At 50.3% G+C, this 25,531-nt stretch overlaps 1 long non-coding RNA gene across 2 annotated transcripts in view; it reads left to right on the top strand.

Moving 5' to 3' along the window:
• LOC111774258 (uncharacterized) overlaps positions 1 to 25,531 on the top strand; it is a 63,491-nt gene that overhangs the window by 20,959 nt on the left and 17,001 nt on the right. The window contains exons 5-6 of one of the 2 annotated variants that reach the window (XR_011440560.1): positions 1,643 to 1,836; positions 2,127 to 2,316. This is a non-coding gene — a long non-coding RNA (uncharacterized lncRNA). Of the gene's footprint in view, positions 1 to 1,642; positions 1,837 to 2,126; positions 2,341 to 25,531 lie in introns of those variants that run through there. The other variant, XR_011440559.1, reaches the window with a different exon arrangement.

Raw genomic sequence — 25,531 nt, 5'->3', positions numbered from 1 at the left:
AGCCTTGCCACTGGTATTTCAAATACCAGCAGGGTCGCCCAAGGTGGACAGGTTTTGGCAGAGCTAAGATAGACTAGGAAGAAGGAACTGGCTACCCACTTCTGGAAAAATTGGCCATGAAAACCCTATGAAAAGCAGCAGAGCATTGCCTGATACAGTGCTGGAAGGTGACAGGATCGTGCGAAAAGACCATCCTCTTTGCTGGAGACGGGGTCACTAGGAGTCAGGATCACCTCGATGGCACTAACAACAAATCTGTCTTGTGCCAGATTGATAGAGGGCGAATGCATAAGTCTCGTGTGCCAGGCATTGTGCTTAGCTGTGGCTATCAGAGTCAATAGGACCTAGTCTCTGCTTTATTTGCATTTACACAGTAAGGGATTCAGATAAGTAATCAGGTGCCTACAGATCAGTTTATTTGATAACATGGTCCTGGAAGCTTTGGGAGCATGTAGGAGAGGTCCTACCCCAGAGTTGGGCAGTCAGAGGTTACTTCCTAAAATAAATGGAGTTTACACTGTGATACAGACACTTTATGCTTATAGAGGGTAGTGAGGAATCAAGATCCATTCAGGTTATAATGGCATTCGATTTTGTTCGCCTGAAATGTTAGGTATTTAAGGAGAGAGCAATGGGCGGGGGCTTATGCATCTCAACAATTGTCTCAGTGCTCCTCTCTGTGGCAACAGCAGTGGCAGCCACAGAGACCACAGGCTGTGGGGTCCCCCTTCGTGGTGGTCTGCCACACTTTCTGTTTTGAGGATCATCGGGTGTCCTGTTTGTCTTAGCTTGTGCCCGACCAAGCACCATCTCTGGGTTTACAGAGTGTTGATTTATCTCCTGAAACACTTCTTCCTCTTCTAGACACTTCCTCACAAGTTTCCTGTTTCCATCAGAACCAACACATCCTGTGAAGACTTTGGGCTCATGGATGGAGCATGTGCAACAGGAGAGTCAGACTGCATTGGACACTCTCCTTTCTTTTCTTGCTTCCTTCCTTCTCTCTTATCTCTCAGCTCCATTCCCCACTTGCCCCAAATGCTCAGACTTCTTCCTCTGTAGATTCAGAGACCCTGAGTTCTTGTGCCTCTATTAGGGCAGGGACCCCCAAGGCCTACTTCACTGTGCCTAAAGCAGTTACTTCGGGGCATGCGTACAAGCAGTATAAAATCTGTAGGTAACTAGAAAGCTCCGAAATCTCCCTTCTGCCCTACAAATATATCTCCCTGGCAGAGGAATCGACATTTCACAACTCTCACTCATTGAGGTTAAGGCAGTGAAGGCTGCTGAAATTTCAAATGTCAAATAAGAGGAGATAAACAGTAGTCACTGCCACCACAGTTTGATTAGCTTCTCTGCTACCCCTTCCCTGTCTCCAGGGGTCCTGAAGGCATGGAGACCCCAAACAGGTGATTTTTATAGGAGTGAAGGAATCTGGAGAATGGGGGATGTTACCCGAGGGCAGAGGAGTCCAACACAGTGCAGAGTCCCTGTTGGCATGGGCTTTGAGCATCTGGAAATGGAGGCAGCCCACTTACCTCCTCCCTCTTCTTTCCTCCTTTCCTCTCTTTCTTTCTTCTCTCTATTTCTCCATTCATTCATCTAATCATTTAACGAGAATTGTTGTGAGTGCCCTTCACAGGCAGACGATGCTCTCTCTCCATTCCGGGATTCTGGATGAAGGCTGCCCACGAGGAGCTCAGTGTAGTGGGAAGGACGGAGCAAACAAATAATCCTACTGTACAGTAAAAAGCGTTATGAGAGCTGGAGAAACACCACACCCTTTCTGGTGGAGTCAGAGCCATTTTCACAGGATATCTGAGCAGGAACTTGAAGGTGAATAAAGATTTTCCAGGTAGACTTGGTGGGGAAGGACTCTGGGGGAAGCAGTGCGAGAGCCTGATGTCATTGGGGAAGGGAAAGCAGCTGTGTGTGCCCAAGAGATGAGGCACCAGGAGGGTCCTGTGCGCCATGCTGAGTCCTGCTGCGGTCCCAGGGTGGCGGAGCCGCTGAGGGGCTAAAGCAGAAAGCTCAGGATGATGTTCTCAGTAAACATTTCCACTGTGTGGAAGTCAGATCAAAGGTCCTCATAGTTCTTTTATAAAATACATGTTTTACAATTTCAGGATGAAAAAATGAAAAGGAAGATGTCCGGCCAAGACTAAAGCAGCCAGTCTGAAGGGAATTGTGGGTTTTCCTCTACGCTGGGCGTCTGGAGAGATTGGAAAGCCTGTTCAGGATCTCCCATTCCAGGATGTCAACACAGTAATCAAACAATGCGAAAATGTGACAAATAGGGAACACACAGTCAATGCGGTAATTAAAACCAAAATCCAATAATTCAGGTTTTATTTTTCTTGGATTTTTCTCTTTGGCTTTTGACAATGATTGAATGAGGTATAATTTGCCAAAGCTCCCTTTCCCTTTGGACTGCCTGTATCAATCCTGGCTCCCTCGGGATGCCTCCTTTTGTAGGAGAGAAAAGAAAAGGAAGCTTAAAGCTTCTCCCCGGCCAGTGTCCAGAGCTGGGGACGGGACGCTGCAGAGGGGACAGAGATTCGTCTGTGGGTGGCCCGTTCTTCTCTGTTCCTTTTTCCTGAGGACACTATGGCCTTTTTACGAGAGACCCTGGAGGGTCTTTCGTGAGCCACATGAAGCGCGGGTGAATACGGTCCAAGTGTGTCCTTTTCCTGAGCGCTCCGGCAGCCCCCGCTTCCCGCGGGTCCTCTGCGCTGCCCCTGTTAGGGATGGAGGTAATGGGAAAATAATCCAGCGGGAATCGGGGGAAGAAGCAAACGTGTTTCTGGTCGGCGGCTCCTGTTGCTTTTGGCAACTCAAGAGGGAGATTCCCAAGCTGCCTGTGGCCGTCTCGGACAGCCAGGCAGGCCAAGGGGACGCTCGGTAGCTCTCAGGTTCTTCGGTAGGTCCTGCTAAGCTTTGTTATTTATTTACTTTTACATTTCAGTGGCTTCTAATTCACGGAAACAGGTGGGGAGAAAGGGAACGTAAGCACAGCGGCCCCGGGGCTTCCAGTCCCTGGCGACAGCCCCCGCGCTGCAGGCCGAGTCCGCGGCCACTAGGCGGCGGCCCTGCGCACCTTCCGCGGTCGCGGCTGCCTTCCTGGCGTCCGAGTCCTGCAAAGGACGCCTAGTGGGCTGCCCCGCGGTGGGGGGGACTTGCCGAGCTGACAACTTCCAGAAACTGAGAATCCTCGATCTGTGTATGATGTCTGGTGCAGGGGAGGTGGTCGCTAAATGCTTGCTGTTGGTGCTAGGAGTAAATTCTAGAGCCCGAGCTGATGGTGGTTCAGGTTCTCACGGCGCCCATCTTTTAGGGACCCTGAAAGCAAAGCACGATTGTGCTGGCTTCGTAACTCCTCTCCCAGCAAAAGCAGGACCTGCTGGTACCATGCTGACTATGTTCAATGTTTGAGAGTTTGTTCAGTAGTCTTTTACGCCTGTTTCTAAAATGTCAGTGTTAGTCTGCAAGTTCCAGCATTGGGCAGCGCTTGTCTTATTCCGTCTGCACCGTGGAGCACCGACGCCCCGAGGATGGTTGTGTTAGCAGGGGGGCAGGCAGCGATGCCCAGAGCTCATATGGCACTGAGAGCGAGTGCTTCTTGTGTCTGCACCCTGGCACCTGGTTTACCTGGTCCTGGCCCCTCACCACTGCTCCGGGCAAGCAGATAGCTCATCTGGGACAGATACGCAGAGATACAGAATGTAGAAAATGGGAGGACATTACCTGAGGGACAGAGCCAGCCGTGACGGACTTTTTGCTTCTCCAAGGCCAAGACTAATTCTGTGTTGGATCCTAGGTCAGTTTTGGCTCCAAAGTAATTTGGACCAAAGCTCAGGTATTTGAGGTCAGTGACATTCAACCGTACAGCTTACCCCTGTGACACCGGGCCATCCCAGGAGGGGCACTCCTCCCCACCACTCCACCAGTGTTCTTTTCCTTCCTGTCCCCTTGTCCTCCTGCTCCTGCTTCACCCCAGCTCCCCTCACTCTCCTTCACGTCCCCAGCGCTTGCAGTGCACACTCAGGAGTCCTCAGTCCAGCTTTTCATTATCCTCTACCATTTTCTAAATATTTAAAAACTACAATTTTACCACTAAAATTCGTGGGCTCCTAATTCAGCTAGAACTTGGCTGTCTCCTTCCACTCTTCCACCTGTTTCTGGTCGGCTCCGGCCTCCCTGCCCCTCGCTGCCCAGTGCAAACCTTCTCCCCCCACTTCAAGCCCCTGTGACTATTTCAGGGCCTGGTTCTGACGGCTGTTCTTATCCCAGTTCACAGAAAAAAAAAGTGAGTCGATCAGGAATGACCTTTTCCCCGTGTCCACTTGGCTCCTTACATACTTCTCTGTACCTTCCTTCTCCCGTCCTTGCCTGCTCCCCACTCAGCCCTGAGCAGACGGGGACTAGGCTCCTGGAGTGTGGGGCCAAGTCACTCGGCTCCGCCCTGCCTCCAGGTCCACCAGCTCTTTCTGTGTCTTCCAAGAGTCTTAACTTTCTTTTCCTACATCTTAACCTCTCCCACTCTGCTCCCTTCAGCTTATAAATGTGTACAACTTTCTCCCATCCTTAGCTCCTCGCTCTCGACTACACTCTTGCTCCCAGCTGCAGTCAAACCTCTCTTCCTCTTTTCGTGCACATTTCCACAGAGCAGTTGTCATTTGCTGTCTCATTCCCTCACCTGACATTAACTCCTTGACCCAGTTCAAATTATGTCTTACCCCATCAGATACTAGCTTATCCAAGAGCCGCGAAGGGGAAGTTATTGTACAGATGTGCACTGAGGCTCAGGAAGATCATCAATTAGGAAATGGCGAAGCTGGAATTCAGACATAGGTTTTGTTTGTTCCAATTTCTATGCTTTTCCCATGACTTGATGCTGGTGGGAGGGGCTGATGAGGTGCCTACAGTGCCTCACCACCGAATGGTATCTAGACAGGCAGGCCCTTGGGGGAGGGTGAGGGGTGGTTGTGAGAGAAGCAGAAGTTAGAGGAGAATGGTTTGCTGGGTGTTGTAATTCCTGCTCACTTGTCTGCGATACTCACTCCCCACCCCCCTCAGTAAAACACAGACGCACAGCTACAGAGACCCACACAGGTGTTTACCGTTCGTCTCACGTGCTTAGCAGAACACGTTGCAAGCACTCAATGATTGTTTGCTAAATGAATGAAAGACCAGCTAAGGGAAGAGGACAATGCCAGCGATATTTGATCCCGGGTTTGTGAGTGGGGAGGAGGCCCTCCTGGCCCGGTCACCTGCTCTGGCTGGGCAGGAGACCGTTCTTGAGGCACCTGTCCAGGGACTGCTGAGTTGGGTCAGGAGGAGCGTGCCTTTGAGAGGCTACACGCTTGTGCGCAGGCCGCAGGTCATCAGGCCAGGGGCGCAGCCCAGCTCTGCGAGCTCTGCTCTCAGCTAGGCACTTTTCTCACCTGGAAAACGGGCTGCTAGTGGTGTCCACCTCATGGGGCTGCTGGGAGGCTGGAGGCCTGAGAAGCCTTGGGTGCTCCTGTTGCTGCTGCTCTTGTTGTTTTGGTGATGATGGTGATGAAGAAGATGTAAGTCTGCTGTCAACTCAGTGCACTCAGTAAACAATGATTGAGCACCTGCTGCATGCTGGACACTGTGCCAGCCAGGGGAAGTGTAGGGATAAACAAGACCCTTGACAGGGAGGAGTCCGGACTTCTTTAAACCTGGGGGTCTCTGTGAAGCTCCCGGTCTCTGTGGCCTGAGTGGCCTGGCTCTTCCTAACAGTAGACATTCCCCACCTGGCAAGGGCCTTGGAGGAGAGACCCCTTCAAGATCTCAGGGAGCCCCTTTTCCTGCTCCTTCCCAGAAAGAGGACTGTCAGCGGCTTTTGAGTCTGTCTGCTCCAGCAGCTAGGGTTATTAGAAAGCCACAGGATGGGGAGCCTGGAAGGATCGTGTTACCTGACGTGGAGCCCCACTTGGTAAGAGGAGCCCGTGAGGCCATCACTGTCCTGGGCTGAGCCGTGGGAGAGGGCAGGCGCTCGAGGAGCCGACACGGGTGAGGCTGCAGGCTTTGGGGTAGTCCCTGGGCTCAGGGTCAGGTCAGTGGCTCCAGGGCTCTTTAGGAGAATGGCACTGCTTTCTGCACGAGCAGAGCAAGCCCTCCATTTGGTTCTTTTAGCCAAATGGACTTTTCCCTTCTCTGTACCCAGGAGGCCCAGACGGCGGGAGGTGGAGCCCATAGCCCAAGGCAGCCCCTATGTGTCTGTTGCATGAGCCACCTGCGGCCAGGCTTCGCTTGAGCTGGGATTCAGTCTTCTGATTCCTGGTCAGTTATCCATTTGGGTCTTATAGGGACCATTTTATGAGCATTTAAAAAATTACAGAGATGCTAAAGGTCTGGGCCTCTTGGGACACAAGTCATTTCAGTACTGGCCCAGCTGTCACCTCTTCCATCATATGAGGGTCACCTAGTGTGGCTGGATTGATGTGATTTATCTTCCTTAAAAACCTTACGTGTTCTTGGGCTGGACCCGTGGCTGAGTGGTTAAGTTCGTGCACTTGGCTTCAGCGGCCTAGGGTTTCACTGGTTCAGATCCTGGGCGCGGACATGGCACTGCTCGTCAGGCCACGTTGAGGTGGCATTCTACTTGCCACAACTAGAAGGACCCACAACTAAAATATACAACTATGTACTGGGGGGATTTGGCGAGAAAAAGCAAAAAAAAGATTGGCAACAGTTGTTAGCTCAGGTGCCAATCTTCAATAAAAACCTCACGTGTTCTAATGGTGAATTCAGTAATGCCTTTCTTTCTTAACATGTTTGTTTTCTCATCTCTTGACCCCCGTTGTGTTGCAAATCTCCTCCAGGCTGGATTCTAGCTGCCGCAGGAGTGCCCTGGAGGAGTAGAGACTTTTCTCTGGGTGATTTGTGTGGTTTAAGTTAGGAATTGATATGGGCCTCCATCGCCCGCCTTGCTGGTCATAAATGCATTGTATTGTGCTTCGGGAAGATGTGATAAATGACATTTAGACAGAAAAATCAAGGATAAAGGAAGATGTCCCTAGCTCTTTGGGAGGCCACTGCCCTGTCATGTTGTCCCTGTGTCATTTCAAACCCAGGCCAGGTAGGCATCCTGGAGGTTTCCCTCGTAAATCTCCATCATCCTCTGAAAACACTGCCTATAGGACAGATTGCAAACCCTCGGCGCAGCACACAGGGCCCTTCCATACCCCCGTCCTGTCTTTCCAACTTTGGCTCCCACCATTGCCCACTGCATACCTGACCTGGGAACGCCCCCGGGGCCTCCCGGGCCTGGTCTCCCTCTCCCAGGCTGCTGCGGCTGCACAGGCTCTTCTCTCTGCCTAACTGCTCTCCCCCCCTTCCGCTTGGCAGGCGGTCTGCTCTAACAGCTCCAACAGCTCCTCTCCTGGGAAGGTTCTGTGTGTTCCTCCGGGAAGGCCGTCATCACTGCCCTGCCATGCCCTGTGGCAAACACCCTGGCACCCGGCTCTCTCCTGCAGTGGGCTCTGAGCCTCTCATAGAAAGGGACAGTGCCTTGCACACCTTTGTCCCCAGCGACTCCCAGCACAGTGCCTGGCACCCAGCAGGGGAGCTGGGGAAGAGCTTGCTGAATGACACCGTGGTCCAGGGTGTGCACAACAAGGATGGAGTGGTGCTCTGACCTATCAGGGGCTAGAGGGGGCTCCCCAGGCCCCAGGTGCGTTTTGGCCTCTGTCTGTTTCCCAGGCATCTCGTATGAGATCTCAGCAGTTGGCTGTGTTGCACCACCAGCATTTGAGCAGAAGGGGTCTCTCCAGGCGCAGAACATGAGTTCCCAAGGCTGCAGTCAAGGGAAGCTGAGGAGAGGGGCATCTTCTAGGTAAGGGACGAGAGCAGACTTTCTGGAAAATCCAACTTATGCTCATTAACTGCTATACTGAGAGGATCTCGTACCTCTCCTCTCTCAAAAGAAATGCCCCCCAAATTTGGCCTCCCTCTGGAAGGCATGTTTCAAGACCCCCCTTTCCACAGAAGGCAGCTTCTCACCTCTCTCCTCCTCTCACTAAACGCACCTATCCTTCTCTTTAAATAAAGTGTGCTGAGAAAGAGTTTTCTCTTCATGCGTATGTGTGTTCGTGTGTGTATGTGTGTAACAGGTATAATTGGGAAGTTCTCTCTGAGCTGAATTTTTCTCCTATTGTCATAAGTTAATACCAACAATAAGAATACTAAAAATTTATAGTGAGTTAATTGTAATTTATAGTAAGAGTAAATACTTAATTTTTTTTTTGATGTGGTATGCCAATTGTCCAAATACTTTTCACTGGATTTTTTACCTATTAATTTGACAGTTTGTTTTCATATTATGTTTCCCCACAATGAAATATCACCTCACATTTGTCGAGATAGTTATTATCATAAAAACCCACAAAAGACAGCAGATGTTGGCAAGGTTGTGGAGAAATTAGAACCTTTGTACACTGTTGGTGTGAATGTAAAAGGGTAAAAAGCCACTGTGGAAAATAATATGGAGGCGCCTCAAAAAATTAAAACTAGAACTGACGTTTGATCCAGCAACTCCTGGATATTTATCCAAAAGAGTTGAAATCAGGATCTTGCAGAGAGATCTGCGCTCCCATGTTCATTGCAGCACTGTTCACAGTAGTCAGGATGTGGAAACAACGTAAATGTCCATCAGCGGGCGAATGAATAAAGAAAATGTGGTACAAACATATAATGGAATACTATTCAGCCTTAAAAGAAGGAAATTCTGCCATACGGGACAATGTAGGTGAACCTAGAGGACGTTATGCTAAGGGAAACAAGCACATTATGCTAAGGGAGACAAGCCAGTCACACAAGAGTTAGTGGAGTTTTAAAATGCAGTAAGTGTCCTCCTAGTTCTCTCTTTTTACCGATTCTCTGCATGTATGGTAACTTTCATGCTAGGTGCTAAATTTGGATTCTTTCTCCCATCCAAGAGCTGGAAGTAGAGCTCAGCCCCGCTAACCAGACCCCATGGTACACTACGTGCATTCTTCCTTCTTCTGCTACGTACACGCGAGTGTGATAGCGTAAACACTGTGTTATAGGGCGGACAAGTGAGCCTGGGAGTTGGGGGGGTGCTCAGAACGCTTGAGAGCCTGCGGACCACCTCTCGGCCTCCAAGCCTGTTCCCTAATCACATTGCAAAGACTCCTAACCAGCCTTACTGTACAGAAGGCTCCAGGAACCCTCATCAAGGGGCAGAGCTGAGGGGAGCCCCTGAGGGTCTCGGCTTTCACGCCTGTGGTCCACCGTGTTCTGTGTCTCTCTCAAGGATCAACAGAAGTGGCTTAAATGTCATTGCACCAGAGGTGTCCTGAAGGATCACCAACCACTTCTCTTCATTGATGAGGAAGCATCCTGAGAGGTGAAGTGATTGATGTGTCTAGTAGATTCTATGAGACCTTTAGGTTAGCGTAAAATATACACTCGAACTTGTCTGAGAGGGCGTTTTCATAGACCCGTTCTCCAGTTGAGGCACAGAGAAGTAACAACGTTTTGCCATGGCCTTGCATGTGGGAGTGGTCAGCCAAGGGTGGGAACTCAATTATAGCCACTATTTATGGAGCATTTATTCTTTGCCAGGCTCAGAGTTAGGCCGCTGACGTTTTCTTCCCGGTCCTCCAGCGGCCCAGCCAGGAAAGTGTGGGAGGCAGTGCGAGGTGCGATTGAGTCCAGGCTCCCGACCACCTCGCCAAGGTTCAAACCCGGTCCTGCCAGTGACCAGCTGTGCAGCTTTCTATCCCCCGTTTCTCCTTTGTACAAAGTGGATAACAATAGTGCATAAATCACAGGGGTTTCTGAGGATTAAATGGGTTAACATGTGCTAAGCACTTAGGACAGAGCCTGACACATAGTAAGCAATCCAAAAATATTACATCGCATTCCATATTACACAGAAAGGGAAACTGAGCTAGAGAGGTTAAGTAACTCATCTTTGCCAGAATTCAGTCCAAGGCCTGCCTTACGCCAAAGCCCACTCTCCTTTCAGCCACGTGCGCACATGCATAAACAGCTCATTGGGGTCAGAGCTGGGCAGTGATGCAGCTACTCGGTTTTGCTGGCTCTGCCTTTGGGCCTAGAAACTGACTTTTCACTGCTGGTCAGAGGCTCTAGCGTCCTCGCCTTATCCTCTTGTACTGCACCCCTCCGTGTTGGCCTTCAGGGGGCACCATTGAGCTGTAGTCACCGAGTTCCAGGCCAAAGGACCACAGCACAATTTGAAATTGCACACGATGAAAAGAAAAACTCAAAGGCTGAAATTCACACTGCTAAAACTTTTGTCTTTGTGACAAAACAGCTCTCAAGAAGCAACACTGCTCCCCTGAAGGAATTTGAGGACTTTCAGAAGTCAAGGTTATGGCAACGTGTGTTGTTTCTTTTCTTACTCAAAGTACTTAAAAGAGAAAACTATTAAGCTACCTTAACACACACGCAGACACACAGACACACAGACACACACACACACACAACGACTCTGGAGACAGTGTCAGCGTCAGACTCTGCAGCCCTAACCTTGTCAGGGATGGTGTTTTATGGCCTGGCTGTCCACCGGCAGAATAAAACAAATGTTTGCCTCTGGTTAATGCTAACAGGAATCTAACACGTCAGAGAGAATGGAAGCCCTGGAAAATAATTGGGACCACTTTTTCCTTTGCTTATTTGCCAAATCCGAGGTCCCAAACTGGGCGGCTTCCCTGGAAGCTTTCAACAGGAAAACCCAAGTGTCCAGATGCTTGGAACACGAGCCGTGCCCGCCTGGGCCATTGCCATGTCCACGTCCCTGCTCTCTGGCCTGACTCTGATGCCAGCCTCTTCTGTCAGCCTCCCTGTGGTCACTGTTTGGGCTCTTGCAGGATTGCCAAAGTGCCCATGGTTAGCTGTGCTTCTGTCCCATAAGGGGTACAAACTATCGTGGTCTGTCTCTCTCTCGCTCTCCTCTCAGGTGTAAGCCAAGTGAGAAGAGAGCTCCCTGGCTTTAAAAAAATGCTTCCAGGCCCACTGCCTCTGGTAACCATTTGGCAAACACTTTCTAACCATCTCTAAATGGAGGCAACTTCAAGTGCATTAGCTCATTTTATCGCCACCAACAATCTCCTGATCGTCCCTGTTTCCAGGGTACGGAGGAGGGAGGTGGCTTGAATGTCACACATTTAGAGGGGCTACTAGAGGGGCTTTGTGGAGGTTCTAGCTCTTTTGATTTCAGTCCAGGGGTATTTCACTGACCACATCCTCAACTTTTGCTGAGCAGCTGCCGGGCAATTCACGCAGCTTCATTGGCTGTCTCTCTTGCCCCTGCAGGACTTCCCGGGGTGTGCAGATCGGGCCACCTTTACTCTGCACTCCCCCGTGCCCCTGCCTCCAACTCATGCCTCCCCTCACTCTCCAAAGTTCACCTTTATCGAAAGGGTCCTCACTTCTGGCAGAATGATTAGGACCAATCTGGTGGAGTCTGAGGTGTGCTCAGAAGGCCTCTCCAGATCCCCCCGGGCTCCCCTGTGCTGGTGTTAGCCTTCCTGGCTTCATGTGCACCATCCACCTCCTGCAGCCCTGACCTGAATTCTTTCACCATGTGAAATGCAAATGACTCTATAAGGGATGGCTAATTTAGTCCCTACTGTCTTAACATGATCCAGTTTACAGCTCCTTTCTTCACTAAAAATAATTCGGAGTAGGGAGCAGGAAAAGAAGGGGTGAGGTGCTGCCTTTCAGGGCAGACCGTGGCCCCAGAGAGTGGGTTCTTAGACCACCCCCAATGAAATGAAGTGTGTTCAGATACAGGGTGTTGATACTTGTTTCAAAACAACCACCCTTACCCTCCACACCTACCCATGTACGCAGGTCTCCGCAGAGTAAGGTGGAGGCCCAAGCTGAATATTAACTACCCGCCCCACAAGCCTTTGATGGCATCAGTGCGGTCTAACAGTAGGTTCTGTTTTCTGCCCTGCGCTGTGGGTGATCTTGAAACGTGCCTCACTCACACCAAGAGAATCACGCGTCATCCAGAAAACCCCCAATTCTGATCTCAGAAGGGTCAGTCGTGGAAACAGAGCTTTCCTTAAAGAGGGCTTTAAAGAAAAAAAATCTAAGCCTTTAATTTATAAAAAACAAGTCAAGCCCATCTGCTTTTTGAAATAAACTGAGATGTAGTTAATAGTTTACAGACTTTGGCTGGGGTTTTTCCTCTTTCATTTGTTTATGAAATGTTTTTGCACCTCACCTTTAAGAAGAAATTTCACACCTCCCTTTGAATCTGTCATGACTTTGAGCGCTGAGCTAAACCTTACATTCAACTCTTTCAGGATCTCTCATCAAATGCAATCCTCAGGATTTAATTCCTGGAGAATCTTGAAGCGGGAAATACCTTGCCACCCCATTAGTAACCCTCTTTCAGAAAGCACACCCTCTGAAGGCCACCGAGGCGTGATCGTGTATAAGACATCTGAGCAACGTCCAGGGTCACTGGGCAACCCCGAACACATCCAGCCTGGCCAGAAGTGGACTGCTGTGTTTTTTTTTCCTTAGGCAGGAGGCAGCTGGATTCTAACTTACTACAAACAGGTCAGCTTCAGTGACTTGGAGCACAGAGGAAGCATTACAGTGTCAAGCAGCACTCTCTCCTCATCACTGTCCCTATTTCTTCCCTTAGTGTTCCACCCGGGTGGTCCTGATAAGAGCTGTGTTGCCAACAGAGAGCTCTTTACTTACAGCCTGCTGCAGGGGTGGCTCCTGAGCTCGCTGGGGGGTGCAGGAGCTAGAGGATGCAGAAGGTGGTGAATAGGCCCCAGAATGTTATGGGGCAGCCTCCCCATCACTCTACTTCTTTCTCTCCTCCACTCTGCCTTTCCACTGTTCCCACTTGGGTGGCTTTCCTTGTTAATCCCTGTCCCCCACAGGGAACAAGTCCCCTTTACCCTGACTCCTCATGACGTTTTCAGTTAAGACTGAAGGACTGGCATGCTCCTTCTAGTGGTCATTCTTCGCAGGACACCAGCGAAGACTGTTACTCAAATTAGCAAAAAGAGCGGCAGTTTCTTTTGATCTCTGGTTTGAGCCCAGTGCTAATTAGGCCGGCCTTCAAGCCCTGGCCCAGCCTCCACTGGGTCCCAGGCCTTCTCCAGATCCCAGTAGATCTCACTGTGGTGCACCAGCAGCACCAGTTAGGGTGGGGGGAGGTAAACTGTGGGGTGGTGCAGGGGCTGGCAAACTCAAGCCCTCGTTTGTCTTCTGTCGCATCTGCTGGATTAGAGCCTTGGCGACCATTCCCGCCCACCAAACAACAATTAGCAGCATCTCGTTGCTCTTTCTTTTCATTTTATTTAGTAACTGGGTTCAGCCCAGGAAACTCCGGCTTCCAATCCTGGAGTGTTTTGACTCAGGGACCGTAAACTGTCTGATTTCTTGGACAAACACAGTCTTGAGGAATTTTTCTCTTTACACAATAGCCGGGCTATGTGAATGTCATCGTCCCCCATTCAGGCCTTGGTAGTTTTTTCCCCTTCCTACAGACGTCAATCTACTTAAAATAAATATTCCCTTTGGTTTGGGGCTCTTTCCTTTGGATTACTCACCTTTATCGCTGGGATTAGAGAGCAGCTGGGAAGCCCAGATAGTGTTATAGCAGCTCGTGCGAGCAGGAGAAGCAGGCCACGCTGAGGGGCCTGCCTCACATTTCATGTTTTAGGGACTCTGAAGTCCACCTTCGGCTTCGAAGATGACACTCCTCTACTGTAGGGGCCATCGACCTGTATGGTTTTCCTATTTGGGGCGGCTACTGTCTCCCTGCTCCAGCTTCCCCTCCCCTGTGACCCCCACGCAGCCACCAGAGTCGTCTTTCTCCCCCATCCTCCTGCTGGGACCCTCAGAGGACTCGGAAAGGTCCCACCCCTCAGTCAGGCACAACTGAGCCCTGCACGTCCTTCTGAGGCTCGCTTCCTATCACTTCTCCTGCGCACCCTGTGACGCAGGCTGCCCAGACACGAGGGCTCTCCCTTCGGCTCCTCGGCATGTGTGATTCCTTCCCCCAAGTTGCCTTTTCCTTCCTTGTTGGACTCTCCCTTGTCCATAAAGACGCATTTCACTCCATGCTGTGTGACGCCTCCCTCCCTCACACAGACCTCCACGCAGGCGCTCGACTTCCATCCATCCAGATGGTGGCCAGCTCACTATTGTCATCATCAGTTCAACCCAAATAGACTGCTAATTGCTTTTAAGTTTTCTTTTTCTCCTTCTTTATCTTTCTCTTCACCTTTATCTCTTCCTTGTCTTTTTTGGTAGCTCATAATATCTTGAAATCTCTGCTGGGCCTTGTCTGGTACCTGACTCTAGCCAAAAAACAAAAGGTTTACATGCTAATTTTTGCATAATCAAAATATCTGCAATGCCTAGATGCCGACCACTGCCTTATGTTTGCTATCTCACCAAATGTCACACCCACCCCGCGAGTCAGATGTTATTTTTCCATTTTCACATGAGATAGACTGAGACTTAGTGAGTTTAAACTACTTTTTCAAGGTCACACTGTTAGCAAATGGGATAGTTCATACTCAGGTCTCTCCGACTCCAAAGCCTGGGCTTTTTTTCCTGCCCCTTAGCTATTGCACAGTGACTCCGGGTGTGAAGTAGGGCTGAGAGGCCCCCGGCCCCGGCTGTGGGTCTGCCGGTAGCTCTGTGTGAGCGCCTGACCTTTCTGCACCTCCACACTCTTGTGTGAGATGGATGTGGAGACGCTTAACACCATCCTCACGGTGGCTGCTCTGTGCAGCGGGTTCAAAACAAATCGTCTGTAGTTGTTTGGCATCACAAAAAAGTAAGATAATGAGGACTTTTACATCCTTCCCTGCTCTGATTTCCTGTCCCACCCTGAATTTATTGTGCTTTCCTGATCAAAGAAATTCATCCCTGGGGAAATCAGCTGCAATTAGTCTGGGTTGCTGGTCGAAACCAGGGGTTTTGTGTCTGGTAGATTTGGGTGCAAGAATGCTCAGAGACTGCGTGGAGACCAGGTATCACTGAGTGTTTGGTGGGAAACCTATGGAAACAGAGTGTTGGAGGATAATGGAAGTCGTTGGGGTGGGGAATGTGGTGGCAATGTGGCCACTGTGCACTGGAGCAGGAAAAGCTCCAGGCAGAGGGGTACTGAGCAAGGACCCCAAGTGTGGGGTCTGATGAGGTGGGTGTTCTTGAAAATACTCAGCGTAACCTGCTATGGGGCCTCCCTGCCTCTTGTGTCTTGTTCTTTGTTCCTTTCCTCTCTTCCAGAGATAGACTCCACTGCAATCGCCAGTGCATGTTTATTAGAGCGCTTACTGTGTACAAGGCACCGGGGGGCAGGATTGTGAGACAGGCCCCGTTCTGCAGCAGCTTAGGCTGGGAAGGGATAAATAATAGATTCCTACAGGACCCACTCTTTCAGCATTACTTATTGAATGCTTTAGTATGTTTTAGGGATAAAGTGGGAAAAGACGAAGGAACTAACACTATGTCAGGTGGTGATAGTTGCTGTTGTTCAGAAAAAGAATGCAAGGTGGAAGGTAAGCAGGAGCGTGACGGAGCGTGTGCTGATTTTTATGGAGCTGTCAGAGAAGGCCTCACTGAGCCGGGGCATGTCTGGTCCAAAGCTAGCCCGTCTAGGGTTGTCCATGGTTCTGGTGACTGCAGTCCATAGTTGAACTAGGACTTGTGGTCTAACAGCTGGGTTCTATTTATGGACACCTTCGGACCAGCAATTTGAAACTGGGTCTTGCCCAGAAACTCCAGTGTGGCTTGTCGCCCTACTGACCTGACAGTGCACTTTAGTCCCATGACACCTGCTCAGGAACCTCCGCACTCCATCAGGTCTTTTCCCGCCATTACATGGAGACTCCGCTGCAGGAAGGCCAGCTCTCAGCAGCAGCAGCTAGCGTGTGTCTCTGAGTCTGTCACCTTCCTTCAGCACTGCTTTCTCCGCTTCATGCTGAGAAAAGGTGACTGAAGCTGGTCAGCCGGTAGCTCACTGAATGCCTGTGTCCGCCCTCCTCGGGCCCCAGAGCCGAGCCCCTGGGTGGCCTCCTCGCTCTCCTAAGCACATGGCCTGCTTGTTTTAAAAACCTCTTGTGCTGGGAGTAATTCTCTCTCACGGTACCTGCCCCAGTTTTGCTGAAGTCAGAGGAGGACTGTTTTGTCAGAGTTGACTGGTGCCCAGAACACATCTCTGAGCTGCTACCCACCTCTTTTCTTCAAAAACAGGAAGTCACCTCAGGCCAGTGTAAGTCAGCCCCCACACCCAGGGGTTTAGTGCTCAGAAAGTCGGATTAAGACTTGGCAAGTCAGGTCTCTTCAGGGCCCAGCCATTTTCTTTTTGTCCCCTTCCAGACTTCTAGATTTCTCTTACTGCCCTCACTCTTACCTTGGAGCTGGACTCGGGCTTCTTGGGTGAGAACTTGAAGAAGAGCCCAGCATGGCTCTGGCAAAGACTGCCTGGATTTGGAGAGCGTGTTTGTTCTACAGGTGGGCTCTTGTCTATGGTAGCTGGAATAAAGGAAAAGGCCTCAGGTTCTGGAATCCACTGTGGTTTTTACGTTATTTGCTTGGTCCTCCTGCCTCAGAGCCAAAGAGCTGCATTCACATATTTCATCATCAGGAGTGAAAATACCAATTTTGCTTTTTAGGAGGAATGCTTTCAGCTTTATCCAAAACTGTTGACGTTGTCTCGGGGTAGATCAAAAGCACAGACACAGGGCTCAGGTGGCTGGTGATCAGGGCGGGAAGAAAGGAGTGTGCCCAGGAGTGACCCCTCCAGCACGCTGGCTGTGCTCACGTGGAGATAAGAAGACTCTTTGTAAGGAAGGCACAAAAGCCGGCCTGAGTTAGCTCCCCGAGGGTCACATGACGAAGCGCGTCCAGACATCTAACCAGCATAGCGTTCCCCTCCTCGTCTGCCATGTAGGCCACAGCCACCACTCCTTCCTCTCTTCTCCCAATCTCTATCCACTCTGATCTCTCCCTCTTCTAAATCTGAATTCCTTTCTGTGGAAATAAGAGACCTGTAGTGCTGAGAGATGGAATGAATAATGAATGAATGTGTTCGCTTGCTCTGCCATTGACAAGATATCCTTGCCACCAGGGCCCCACTCCCGTTTGACTATCAGCTGCGGAAAAATGTTACAACACTGAAAGGAATCCAAAGATGAAATTAGTTGCTGTGGAAGGAAGGGAGGAATTTAAGCCAAGACTCAACAAATCCAAGAAAGAGATGTTGTGGGAAGGATTCTTGCTGGGTAATCTTTGAGGGCTGCCATCTCAGAGTCTGTGCTTCCTGTCCCTCAGGTTCCTCTCAGAGGCATCCTGGAGAACAGACTTTCTTCTCCCAGCTCTTTGCTGCCACCTCATCTGCCCCATGACCATCTCTGGTATCCAGTGTGGGCCTTCTTGGAAACACATGTGGCACAGATTCTGGACTCCTCCAGGCTCTGAAATGCTTCGTGGCCAGAAGGAAGGTGACAGGTTGGGTCTCAAAGCTCCCTCTGTGAGGGAAGTTGAGAACATTTACAGCTCTGTCTTGGGACATTTGCGAAGTCATGTTTTAAGAGACAAATCACATCTGATGCAACATGACCCCACCACCGAGCTGTGACATGCATAGGTTCTCAGGCCCTGAGACCCTATGGGAAATTGCCTATAGGGTCCCACGGCCTGGGAAACTGGCCTAGAGGTTGTATAGAGTGACTAATATCCTACAGGGATCGGTTGGGTCTCAGGACTTGCATCAGAGTCAGCAGACCAGCCCCTCTTTGAGCAACACCCCTGGGACTGCTCATGTCCATCTGGAAGAAACTAGTCTCTGAGTTGGATTCAGGCTCTTTCCCACCTCTCACTCGGCCATGTGATTTACACAGCATTTTATATTTTCTGTTGGGAAATCTCAAAGCATCTAAAAGGCAAACAGTGATCCTCAAGTTGCAGCCAAAGGTGTATGTGTGTTGGATTTGGGGAAGGGAGTGCTGCTGAGGAAAGGCGAGAGAGAGAGGGAGGAGAACGTAGAAGCGAAGTGGCCAGGGAGAAGCTTGGTCTCCAAGGTTTAGTATGTAATATTATAAGTAATAATCCTGTCACATTTGACCCCCTATGACAATATTCAATTTAATTCACTTTTTATAGTTTGGACTATAGAATTGGGTGAAACAGTGTCACAGAAACAAAATTTTTTCTCCCCCATTTGGGGGTATTGATAGCAGGGGATGTTTTGTGTTTAACTGGTTGTCCCTGACCTGGGGGCTTGTTCTCCATTGCCCAGCCAAACATGGCACTTGCTGGTTCACTATTGTCCAGAGGGCGAAGGGATGTCCAAATCTCTAATGACTGCGCGCTCCTTAAACCCTTATTTCACACCACCAGCCTGAGGCTTTGGCAAGTGGCTATATTGACAAGACGTGGTTGTTAGTCTTCTGCATTAAGGACAGGTGCAGCTCAGAGCTGGAAGAGGCCCAGGGAAGCAGATGGATGAAGTGAAAATGCCTGAGACCCGGACGATGCTAAAATGACTTTAAATCCTGACTTGTTATCCGTATGACTCCATTAACCCCTCTGAGATTCAGTTTCTCCCTGGGGTAATGTCTCTGAGGGTCTCATTTGGTGCATTGCGCATGGTAATTGTTCAATAGATAGAAGCCCTTCTTATAATTTAGTATAACTGTCCTGTTTTGCCTACATGAAACTAGAACCCAGACTGGTCCTTTGCATGGAGGAGGGATTCTGTAAGTACTTCTTGGGTAGAATTGACAAGCTACTCAGGGCCCTATAACCCCACATGCAGGGCTCTTCACAATCGGTTTCACCGGGTTCCTTCTCTGAACAGGCTTCTTCTCTGCTTTCAATCATACAGACAGCGGAGGGTCCTGCATGGTCCCTTTTCCCAAAATGGGCTCTGCTGAGAATGTGATGCGGATCCAGTGAGTTTAGCTCAAGTTGCTTTCCTGGGACCAGCAGGAGTGGCTGCTTCTCTGACTAAGAGGCTGAGCTGGGGGTTCCATCCAGAAGAGGAACTGGCAGATTAAGCTCTCTCCCCTGCAGGCCTGGCTAGAGGTTGATAAGCGATCTTCAGAGATGTCGAGGGAGCTGTCTGTGCCTGCTTCCTTGCAAAATCATGACTCAGGAATATTGTTCACATCCTCAGGATGGCACTGAGGCTAAATATAAAACATGACAAAAAGACCCCGGCAAGGGGGTGGGGTGGGGGTGGTGGGGAGCTTGAGCGAGCCCAGAACAAGGAGACAGGAAATGAAAGGATGCCAGTGGAGAGAAGGAGAGAAAGAGGAGAAAGAGGGAAGGAGAGTGTACATTGGACAGGAGACGCACCAAAGGAGAGGGAGAGATGCAGCTAGATCCTTGACACAGGAGAGAGGAGACGGAGGAAAGAGCCAAGGAGAGAAGACTGCTGCATGCGAACGCGAAATTCACAATTTTAAATGGCAAAACAGACAGGCTGGACGCTTGGCTCAAGGTCATTGCTGCTGTCTTTGTCTCTAAGTGAGAGTGTCCCCGCCATTCAGCACTGGACTCTGTCTTCCTCAGAGATGTCGTAAATGTCTTTAGTTATCAGCTCTATGCTGGGGACCCCAAATCTCCCTCTCTGACTCTAATCTCTCAATGAGTTTGGTCTGTATCTCCAACTGCCTATAGCAGTGGGTTTCCAACATTCTTCTGAGGAACCCTCAGAATCTGAGGGGTGGAAAGTGGGGCCCTGAGGGGCTAGGACTCACAGCACGCCTAGTTTTAAACTAATGCATTTCCCTTTTAGTCTATTTTATGGGTTAGGTTTCTCCTAAGATTTTGTTTGCTGCTTAAAAACTATTTGGCAACCATTGGCTTTTGGGTTGAAACTGTCTTGGGGAAAATTGAAAATGTCCCCAGTTAGATGCGCCCCTCTCCTATCTGTTCCCCATCCCCCTTCTCTCCCTTCCTTTGGTATTGCAACCATCCTCCCCATCATTCAGACTCCAGATCTAGGAGTACACTCATGAGCATCGTTCCCACCTACACAGGAGATCCCATCTGCCGCCTTGGAAATGCCTCTTAGACTTGGCACTTTCTCGTCCCACTTGCGGTAGCCCCTTAATCCTATCCTGTTAGGCTTAGATTGCTGTAGCATCTCACTGGCTTTCTTCTCCTCCCCTCCTGTGCTGCACACCAGTGTCTGATTAAACTTCTTTTTCCACCTACATTATTTTGGTGCTCATCTTTCAAAACTCTTCAGTGTTCCCATGGCCTCTCATCGAATTCAACCAAAATTAAAAAGGTACTCTTGGATCCTCAAAAAATTAAAAATACAGCTGCCGTGTGATCCAGCAATTCCACCTCTGGGAATATATCCAAAGAAAATGAAAACACTAACTTGAAAAGATATCTGCACCCCATGTTCATAGCAGCATTATTTACAACAGCCAGGATGTGGAAACAACTTAAGTGTCTACTGACGGATGAATGCATAAAGAAATCGTGGTATATATTTACATATACCATGGAATATTATTCAGCCATTAAAAAAAAGAAATCCTACCATTTGTGACAACACGGATGGAACTTGAAGGCATTGTACTAAGTGAAATAAGTCAGACAAAGAAAGACACATACTGTACGATCACACTTGTATGCAGAATCTAAAAAAACCAAACCAAAACAAAACCCAAACTCAGAGAAAAACAGATCAGACTTGTGATTACCAGAGGTGGAGGGTAGGGGAGAGGAAGTTGGAGGAAGTTGGTCAAAAGGCACAAACTTCCAGTTATAAGATAAAGAAGTACTAGGGATGTAATGTACAATGTGATGACTACAGCTAACACTGCTGTGTGATATACAGGACAGTTGTTAAGAGAGTAGATCCTAAGAATTGTCATCACAAGGAGAATTTTTTTTCTTTTCTTTTTATTGTATCTATAGGAGATGATGGATGTTAACTAAACCTGTTGTGGAAATTATTTCACAATATATGTAAATTAAACCATCATGCTGTATACCTTAAACTTATACAGCGATGTATGTGAATTCTTTCTCAATAAAACTGGAAAAAACAAAAGGCCCCCCGTGGAGTGTGACCCGTCACTCTCCCCTGTCAGGCTGCCCTCCCACCTAGGTGCAGAACTCCTTCAGTGCTGCTCTTCCTCCCATGCTGGGAATGCTCCTCACTCTTTTTTAACTATCCCAATTTTGCCCATCCTTAGGTTTTCCTCAAATCCAACTTCTCTCCTTCCTTCTCTGAGACTCCCCTAATTCTTTTCGCCCATCCTCTTTCTGAATCCTTGCCGTCTCCACAGTCTGGAATGCACAGCTTAGTATTTGTTGGCACACAGATTGACCCAACCCCTGGCCCAGGGCATGTCCCCAGCCCTTGCTGCTGCAAATGGTGCTCCCTAGCCCCTAGCTGGGAGGCCCTCGGGCCTCTGTCTCTGTGGAGCTTGATTCCCTTTACTGCCTTACCTTTCTTAAGGCACAATGGGCCTCTCAGGCTGACTCACCTTGTCCCTGAGCCACAAGTCTTAGGTGGGGGTAGACCTCAACTTTACGTATTCTGATGTCTACTGCTTTGGATTACTTTCAATGTCTGGTGCATTGACGCTACAAGCCAGAATGTCTTAGTGTGCCCAGCCTTTCTCTTTTCCCATCCTCAGTGGAGCCACGGAGGCACGTTCTTTCTCACTGCACTGTAGCCGTGCTGGCCTCTCTGTCTCCTGGACAGCCCAGACTACTTCCAACCAGGGCCTTTGCTCTTGACATCCCCTTCCACCATCTTTGACTGGGTTGCTCCTGTCCTGCTTCACGTCCTGGGGAACATGAAAAGGCACTTCGTAGGGGACACTTTCCCTGACTGAGTCAGATTCCCCTGTCACATGCTCTCAGAGCATCCTATGCTTCTCTCTCATGCCATTTATCACAACTGCAATCCTATGGTCAGTTCCGTGTTTCCACACTTTCTCCAGTGGGCCGCATGCACCCTTTGGCCAGGGACCTGGTCTGTATTCTTCCCTGCTTTGTTCCTAGCACTGAGCATACATAGTGGCTGGCTCGAGCAGAATATATTTGTTGAAAAACTATAGAAGAGTTTTTGGACTTGACTTGGGAGTTAGGGGCCAGTTGGTACAGGACCCGAGGACTCCGCCTGCCAAACACACTGCTGAAGTTGTTCGCCTTTTACTACGTGTGGAGCTGAGGGTCAGCTTGGGGAAGATATCCTTACCCAACTGCATTTTCTCTCATTCCTAGCAGAAAAAATCAGTCTCTGGCTTCAATTCTCACTCCTCCAGCATCCATGGCAGAGCTCGTTCTCTACCACCCCCAACCCTGGCACAGATCCGAGGCTGGCAGACGACCGAACACAAAAGACAACGCTTCTGCCAATCCTGCCCGTCTCATCTCCGGGCCAGTTTCCTTTCTGTCTCCTGGCTCCACGGGCAGCTTCTCACACTAAGGACGGGGAGAGGCAGAGCTGGAAATCAGGAAGGGGAGAGAAACAGTCACCCTGTAGGAGCGCAGCCCTGGCAAAGGTGGCCCGGAGCCCGGGGGAAGGGGCTGGAACCTCGGAGAGAGACCTGCGGAGGATCACTCATGTCAGGCGACAAAGCCCCCCCACACATTCCTTCATCCTTTCATCCCTCCAGCCAGCGTTTACTGAGTGCCCACCTTCCTTCCTGTCCTCGCTGAGCTCCCAGTCTAGCTGGGGCGTCAGACCTCCACAGGGGTCAACAAACCAGAGATTATAGATGAATCTTAGGGCCAGGAAGGAGCAAACAGGATCCTGGGGTGGGGAACTGTGTGACCCCTGCTTTGGACTGAAGGTCAAGCACAGGAACAAGGCTAGGTGACCAGACTCATCTTGCTTCCCCACCTCTATCCTGTGATTGCTCTGTCTTCAGTGACTTCTTTCTTTACTCATCTCTGTCCACTCTCATTTGCTCACCTCCCTGTTTTCTGCTTTCCAAGTTCTCTGCCTGCTGGTTCTTGTCTGTTTGGTTTCTATTTATCAAGAGGTATGAAAACCTAGAAGCTTGCCTTTGCTTTTGCACTTGACTTTTTGCAGTGAAAATCCCAGGTTCTGGGTCATCCTCCCCAAATCACTAGATCTCACAGACTTGGAGGGTGGGAAGGGACCTTAAAAGTAAGCTGCCGAGTCCTTTGGTCTCCTGGCTCTCTGGCTCTCTCTCTCTCCCTCGTTCACCACCGCTCCGTTCTTTTCTCTTCTCTGGTTCTTTCCTCACCTCCTGGTGTTTCTATCCTGTCTGTCCGGCGGGATGACAAGTGGTCACAAGATAGGAAGGAGAGGCTCTCCTAGGGCGGCGCGTCTTCTCCCCAGGCACGTGGAAAAATCTTGTTTCAATTATCGCCTTTTTGATATGGGTCAAGTTGATTTGCTACAGTTCCATGCCTGTCACTTCATCTTTCTCCGCTTTTGTCCTTTGCTTCTTTGTTCTGTCAAACTCATGGGAGAAGGAACCAGGCAATTTACTTGTCTTTTTCTGGAGAAGGGAGAATGCAGGGAGGGGAGGACTCGGGAAGATCTCCACTGTGCTTTTTGGCATGTGGCACCTAGCATTCTTCAATCCTTTCTCCCTCTCCTTCTGGATATAAGCTACTGCAGGAGTAGGAATACTGCACGTAACGTAAGCCCTGATTATGAAGGAAGCTCGACTCAGCGCCCGCTAAGTTAGCAAGCCTAGGGACACCACGGAGATAGAGTTGGCTGATGTGATCCACTGTGGCCATCTATTAGCTGTGCAACCTTGGGAAAGTTACTTCATCTTTCTGAGCCTCATTTTCTCACTTGTCAAATGGAGACAAAAGAGTGATTAGTTCATAGACTGCATGTGAGGACTGACTCTGTGAAAGCATCCGAAGCACCTGCCTCTGGGCCAGGGGCCTGCTCTGCATTTCAGTTATTAGCACACACTGAACACCTCATGTTCAACTCTGCGAATGGTGCAGAGCCTGGATCATGCCTTTGTGGGGCGCAGAGAAGAGGCACCCAGGATTGCGGAGGTCGGCTTCCAGACACGCTTCCCTCCCCTGCCTGGAGGCTGCGTCCGGGCAGGGGTTGGGAGGGCCCCCAGCCAGGTCCTCGCCCCGAGCCGGGGTGCACATGAAAGCCTGTCATACCTCAGGAACCGACCCGCGCCAGCATCTGGACGTTCTTAGATCTCTGTCTGGATTCCTTCTGCTTGTCTTGTAGAATCACTTATCAGCGGCCAGCAGACCAGGGCTTGGCTTCCCTCTCGCGGCCCAGCCCGCTGCCTTCCTCTCCATAACCCCGCGGGGCGGGGCAGGAAGGCCGCTGCAGGGCCCGCGGACCAGGCCGCTCTGCGCGCTCTCCCTCCCGCCTCCAGACCACAGACGCCGCGGTCTTGATGCTACGGCAGGGCCTCTTTGGTGTCCCGCAGGCTGCCCTTCGCCCCCAACACCTGCAGTTGAGAGGTGCTTAGGGATGGGACGGAAATTTCGAAATCGTTCAGAAAGTGTGACTGTTGAGGGCTGTCTTTAGTCTCGGCTCACCACACCATTTCCATCAAAATGCTCCTGCCATGGACCTCCTTCCCTCCGGGTTGGACCTACTCTTCTATTCCTCACATTAATGCACCCGTGACTCCACGCCGAGAGCTGGCTGTGGTTCCTTCGGTGGGGTCCCCTCGCCCCAGGAGGCGTTCTCGGCGGGAATTTCACGCGGGGGCCTGAGGGGACGCCCAGGAATGGGAAGCGGTTTCGGGATGAGGCGTCTGCATACCCCTCCGATCATTTATTCGTAAATAAGAATGCGCATTCTCAGTCCTCTGTAGGTTTTCCAGTCAAACCGTGGGGACACACTCCCCGGCCTCTTGCCCTGCTTTCCTGGGGCTTTCAGGATGCCACCCTCTCTTGGTTTCCTCCTACTTCGCCGATGTCTACTCAGCTCCTTTTCTTGGTTCCTCATCTCTTCCTCCACCTCTTAACTTCGGACCGTTGTTGGCTCTCGGTTATTTTTATTCTCTTCTCTGCCTTGATGAACTCAGCTGGTCTCCTGGTTCTAGAAAGCATCTGGGAGCTGGCAATTTCACGTTTATATCTCCAGCCCAAAGTCCCTTCTGACTCCAGGCACACACGTGAAACTCACAGAATAGACTTCCGGAATCCCTCTGGCCTGCCGCAACCAGACCCCTGGGCTCCCCGCAGGCCGCCCCCTCACCGCCTTCTCCCCTCCCATGCTTCCGGGGCCTGAGGCGGGATCCCTGGAGTCAGGCTCGACTCTGTTTCTCACAAGCCCTATCTAGCATGTCGTTAAGCTCCCAAGGCCGGCGCCCTCCACAGAGACCCAGGCCCTCGCCCAGCCTCTGCAGCTGCAAACCAGGCTATGGGGACCCAGATAAAGGACACACGTGGCCAGGGACGAGGCCGGTGTATGCCAGGAGGTAAATGGCCGTCAGGGACCGTGGGTAATTCTGCATCTCTGCGCCCCGCTCCCTCCACACACTGTCTAACCTCGCCACCACGCTGCCTGCCGTAT

This window comes from Equus caballus, chromosome 7 (assembly GCF_041296265.1).
Source record: "Equus caballus isolate H_3958 breed thoroughbred chromosome 7, TB-T2T, whole genome shotgun sequence".
Classification (NCBI taxonomy): Eukaryota; Metazoa; Chordata; class Mammalia; order Perissodactyla; family Equidae; genus Equus; species Equus caballus.
Note: the sequence above shows the minus strand (reverse complement) of the source record. Positions and strands in the feature narration are given on the sequence as shown.